This window comes from Heteronotia binoei, unplaced genomic scaffold (genome assembly GCF_032191835.1).
Source record: "Heteronotia binoei isolate CCM8104 ecotype False Entrance Well unplaced genomic scaffold, APGP_CSIRO_Hbin_v1 ptg001537l, whole genome shotgun sequence".
Taxonomy (NCBI): domain Eukaryota; kingdom Metazoa; phylum Chordata; class Lepidosauria; order Squamata; family Gekkonidae; genus Heteronotia; species Heteronotia binoei.
In genome coordinates, this window is record NW_026800308.1 from 39,026 (window position 1) to 44,491 (window position 5,466).

The 5,466-nt window shown below is 46.2% G+C and overlaps 1 non-coding gene across 1 annotated transcript; it reads left to right on the plus strand.

The window, feature by feature from the left end:
- Positions 1-2,943: 2,943 nt before the first annotated feature.
- Positions 2,944-3,015, plus strand: TRNAI-GAU (transfer RNA isoleucine (anticodon GAU)). Its single transcript has one exon. It is a non-coding gene; the product is annotated as a tRNA-Ile (tRNA).
- The last annotated feature ends 2,451 nt before the right edge of the window (positions 3,016-5,466 follow it).

Genomic DNA, 5,466 nt, shown 5'->3' on the forward strand with positions numbered 1-5,466 from the left:
GAAGCCATGTTGGATCAGGCCAATGCCCCATACAGTCCAACACTCTGTGTCACACAGTGGCCAAAAAACCCCCGAAGTGCCATCAGGAGGTCCACCAGTGGGTCTAGAAGCCCTTCCACCTTGCTGCCCCCCCCACAAGCACCAAGAATACAGAGCATCAGTGCTCCAGACAGTTCCAACAATATGCTGTGGCTAATAGCCACTGACGGACCTCTGCTCCATATTTTTATCCAAACCCCTCTTGAAACTGGCTATGCTTGTAGCTGCCACCATCTCCTGCGGCAGTGGATTCCACGTCTTAATCACCCTTTGGGTGAAGAAGTACTTCCTTTTATCCGTTCTAACCTGACTGCTCAGCAATTTCATTGAATGCCCACGAGTTCTTGTATTTTGAGAAAGGGAGAAAAATACTTCTTTCTCTCCTTTCTCTATCCCATGCATAATTTTGTAAACCTGCGGTCATGTCACCCCGCAGTCGACGTTTCTCCAAGTTAAAGAGCTCCAAGCATTTTAACCTTTCTTCATAGGGAAAGTGTTCCAAACCTTTAATCATTCTAGTTGCCCTTTTCTGCACTTCTTCCAATGCTATAATATCCTTTTTGAGGTGCGGTGACCAGAATTGCACACAGTATTCCAAATGAGACCACGGCATCGATTTATACAGGGGCATTATGATACTGGCTGATTTGTTTCATTCCTTCCTCCTAATAATTCCCAGCATGGCGTTGGCCTTTTTTATTGCAGTCGCACACTGTCTTGACATTTTCAGTGAGTTATCTACCACGACCCCAAGATCTCTCTCTTGGTCAGTCTCTGCCAGTTCACACCTCATCTACTTGTATTTGTAGCTGAGATTTTTGGCCCCAGTGTGCATTACTTTGCACTTGGCCACATTGAACCTCATCTGCCACGTTGATGCCCACACACCCAGCCTCAACAGATCCCTTTGGAGTGCCTCACAATCCTCTCTGGTTTTCACCACCCTCAACAATTTAGTGTCATCTGCAAACTTAGCCACTTCACTGTTTAACTCCAAATCAGTTAAAGAGCATGGGACCCAGTACCGAGCCCTGCGGCACCCCACTGCTTACCGTCTTCCACTGCGAAGATTGCTCATTTATACTCACTCTCTGCTTCCTATTAATTAGCCAGTTTTTGATCCGCAAGAGGACTTGTCCTTTTACTCCATGACTCTCGAGTTTACTGAGGAGCCTTTGATGAGGAACTTTATCAAAAGCTTTCTGGAAGTCAAGGTAAACAACATCTATCGGGTCCCCTTTGTCCACATGTTTGCTCACCCCCTCAAAGAACTGTAACAGGTTAGTGAATCAAGAGTTTCCTTTACAGAACCCATGCTGAATCTTCCTCAATAACCCGTGTTCATCAATGTGCCTACTCATTCTATTGCATTGGTAAAGGGATATCGACTGTACCCTATGCTAGTATGTTTCTGCCTCTCACTGTATCTCAGACTAGGTAATTTTGGCATCACTTAAAGTATGTTTGAAAGGACACGCTTTGTTTCCATCTCAGTTTGAGATTTTTGTTTGTTTTCAGAAATCTGTAGTCCGAACCCTGTTTTACTGTTCCTTCGATGTCCCCCATCATTTGTACTTGGTACTCCTAGAATCAAAGAGTTGGAAGGGACCTTCAGGGACATCTAGTCCCACCCCCTGCACAATGCAGGAAACTCACAAATACCTCGCTTAAAGCTGCAGTACTGCAGTCCTAAGCTCTGCTCATGACCTGAGTTCGATCCCCGGTGGAAGCTGGGTTTTTAGGTAGCTGGCTCGAGGTTGACTCAGCCTCCCATCCTTCCAAAGTCGGTCAAATGAGTACCCAACTTGCTGGGGGGAAAGCTTAGATGACTGGGGAAGGCAGTGGCAAACCACCCCGTAAAAAGTTTGCCGTGAAAACATTGTGAAGGTAAAATGAGGACCCAGCTTGCTGGGGGGTGGGAAAGCGTAGATGACTGGGGAAGGCAATAGCAAACCACCCTGTAAAAAGTCTGCCGTGAAAACGTTGTGAAAACAACGTCACCCCAGAGGTGGAAACAACTGGTGCTTGCACAGGGGACCTTTCCTTTCCCTAAATTCACAGGATCTTCATTGCTGTCAGAGGGCCATCTAGCCTCTGTTTAAAAACCTCCAAGGAAGGAGAGCCCACCACCTCCTGAGGAAGCCTGTTCCACTGAGGAACCGCTCTAACAGTCAGGAACTTCCTTTTTTAAAGGGCCTGGTTTGGTGTAGACTTAGATCCTCTCCTCTTACAGAATACAAAAGCTTGTTGAGCATTGTTTGCGCTCCCTTTAATTTCTTGTTACGGTTTTCTGCCGTTTTGTTTAAATCTGTTAATGTTCGGGTGTAAAACTTCTTAGCTGTTAAGAACGCTTGAATCCAAAGACACGCGATGGGTGAGTGTGTTAAGAAATCTTCCTCTCTTGCGTGTGAAAGAAAACCAACCCAAATATTTCTTTTTTTCCTTAGCTCTGCCAAGCTCAGACTTCACACTTGACATATGGATGTTCCTTTCTGACATTTCTTGGTTTTTTTAAATGAATGTTTCATAATCTCTGTATGGTCTCACCTGCCTTTTTTAGACAGCCTGGTATATGTAAAACCTGTTTTCGTCTTAATGGTTTGGAAAAAACTGTTGAAATTACTCATGAGGTAAAGAATTTCTAGTGTCAAACAAAACTTAGTCAGAGAGGGAGCTGTGCAGATTTTCTTTATTACCTTTCCATCTCTTGTAGGGTTGCCAATCCCCAGGTGGCTAAATAAAGACAGAGTGTAATGCACGTAGGGGAGGGACGGTGGCTCAGTGGTAGAGCATCTGCTTGGGAAGCAGAAGGTCCCAGGTTCAATCCCCGGCATCTCCAACTAAAAAAGGGTCAGGCAAGTAGGTGTGAAAAACCTCAGCTTGAGACCCTGGAGAGCCATGAATGGGGCTGTGGCTCAGTGGTAGAGCATCTGCTTGATAAGCAGAAGATCCCAGGTTCAATCCCCGGCATCTCCAACTAAAAAGGGTCCAGGCAAGTAAGCGTGAAAAACCTCAGCTTGAGATCCTGGTGAGCCATGAATGGGGCTGTGGCTCCGTGGTAGAGCATCTGCTTGGGAAGCAGGAGGTCCCAGGTTCAATCCCCGGCATCTCTAACTAAAGAGGGTCCAGGCAAGTAGGTGTGAAAAACCTCAGCTGGAGACCCTGGAGAGCCATGAATGGGGCTGTGGCTCAGTGGTAGAGCATCTGCTTGGGAAGCAGAAGGTCCCAGGTTCAATCCCCAGCATCTCCAACTAAATATGGTCCAGGCAAATAGGTGTGAAAAACCTCAGCTTGAGACCCCGGAGAGCCGCTGCCAGTCTGAGTAGACAATACTGACTTTGATGGACCAAGGGTCTGATTCAGTATAAGGCAGCTTCATATGTTCATATGTCTTTAAAGTTGTTTTGGAAACACTTTGTGTCCCTAAGAAATATTTATTACTTTGCAGTCACTGAACGTTGTATGAATACCCCCATATTGATTTTGGTCTGAACTGGACTTTTGGTCTGAACTGGACTTTTTTGAACTGATTTGTATGGAGCACCCCTTGCATGAAGTGTGAACGAAGCAGGAATTTCAAGTCGACCCCCTGCTATATTTTGACATTATCAATATTATTTCATTATTTGGTCACTATAACCGTGCGGTTGTGTATATTTTCTCAATCCCCAGGTGGGGACAGGGGAACCCCCGGTTTGGAGGCCCTCCCCCCACTTCAGGGTCATCAGAAAGCAGGTGAGGGGGGAGGGAAATGTCTGCTGGGCACCCCATTATTCCCTAGGGAGACCGGTTCCCATAGGGTAGAATGGAGAATTGATCCACGGGTATCTGGGGCTCTGGGGAGGCTGTTGTCTGAGCTAGAGGCACCAAATTTTCAGCTTAGGATCCAATACCTCTCCTCAAAGTACCCTCCAAGTTTCAATAGGATTGGACCAAGGGGTCCAATTCTATGAGCCCCCCCAAAAGGTGCTCCTATCCTTCATTATTTCCAGTGGAGAGAAGGTGTTTAAATGTGATGGCTGGAACTCCCTTTGGAGTTCAGTTGTGCTTGTCACAACCTTGCTCCTGGCTCCACCCCCCAAAGTCTCCTGGCTCCACCCCCAAAGTCTCCTGGCTCCACCCCCAAAGTCTCTGCAACAGGAGGTGGCGGCGGCCACAAGCATAGCCACCTTTAAGAGGGGTTTAGATAAAAATATGGAGCAGAGGTCCATCAGTGGCTATTAGCCACAAAAATTTTTTGCCACTGTGTGACAGAGTGTTGGACTGGATGGGCCATTGGCCTGATGCAACATGGCTTCTCTTCTCTTCTTATGTTCTTATGTTCTCCTGGCTCCACCCCCAAAGTCTCCTGGCTTCACCCCCAAATCCCCCAGATATTTCTTGAATTGGACTTGGCAACCCTAATCTCTTGGCAGGGCTGAATTAACTCTTCGGCCAGGGGTGTCATTGTGGGAATGAGGAAGGAGACTTCTACACACTTCTCTCCTATTTTGACGTATTTATTACTTCGCCGTTCCCCCGCCTTAATTAAGCCCCCCCCAAACGTTGACCATATAAATTTAGCTTGTTATTCCTATTTTGTCTTCCCATGTCTTATACCTTGAATAAAACTTCGTTGGGTCTTACAGGTGCCCCTGGGCTCAAATTTTGTTCTTCAAACATGCGTATCGTTAAAAGTAATGCCCCTTGGTGCACCTTGGAAGGTCTTAATGAAGTGGAAGGCTTCTTAGCAACGTTTTGTTGTTTTTCAAAGAACCCGATGTGAATATAGTCAATTCAAGAGATGTTAAAGCTCAAAGCCATCAACGCAGAATGAAGACTGAAACCTCCTCATTACGGGTCTGTCTTCGTCTCGTTTTTTTGCCACTATTTTCACGGTTCGGTGTGGGGTCAGTCCGTCCTTAATTGCAGAGGGAGAGGTAGGAGGAGGATATAACATGAGGCGTCTCACAAACACCCTTGAATAGTTCCAACTTTAATATCCGTCAAGGCTAAGGTTGACCTATTCCAGAAATATGCTTGCGAGTAAGATTTCAACAGGTGGAGGGTGAAAAAATTGAATTAAAAAAAACAAAACAAAAAATTCTGTTCCTCGGCTCCGTGATCAAACAAAAGGAAGACTGCAACCAAGATATCCAAAAGGAGATTAACAATAATAATAAGACAGCAGATTTATTCCCCACCCTTCTCTCTGAATCAGAGACTCAGAGCGGCTCACAATCTTCTATATCTTCTCTCCCCCCACAACAGACACCATGTGAGGTGGGTGGGGCTGAGAGGGCTCTCACAACAGCTGCCCTTTCAAGGACAACTCCTGCAATAGCTACGGCTGATCCAAGGCCATTACAGTAGCTGCAAGTGTAGGAGTGGGGGAATCAAACCCGGTTCTCCCAGATAAGAGATCTCTGGAACCAAGGCCATTCCAGC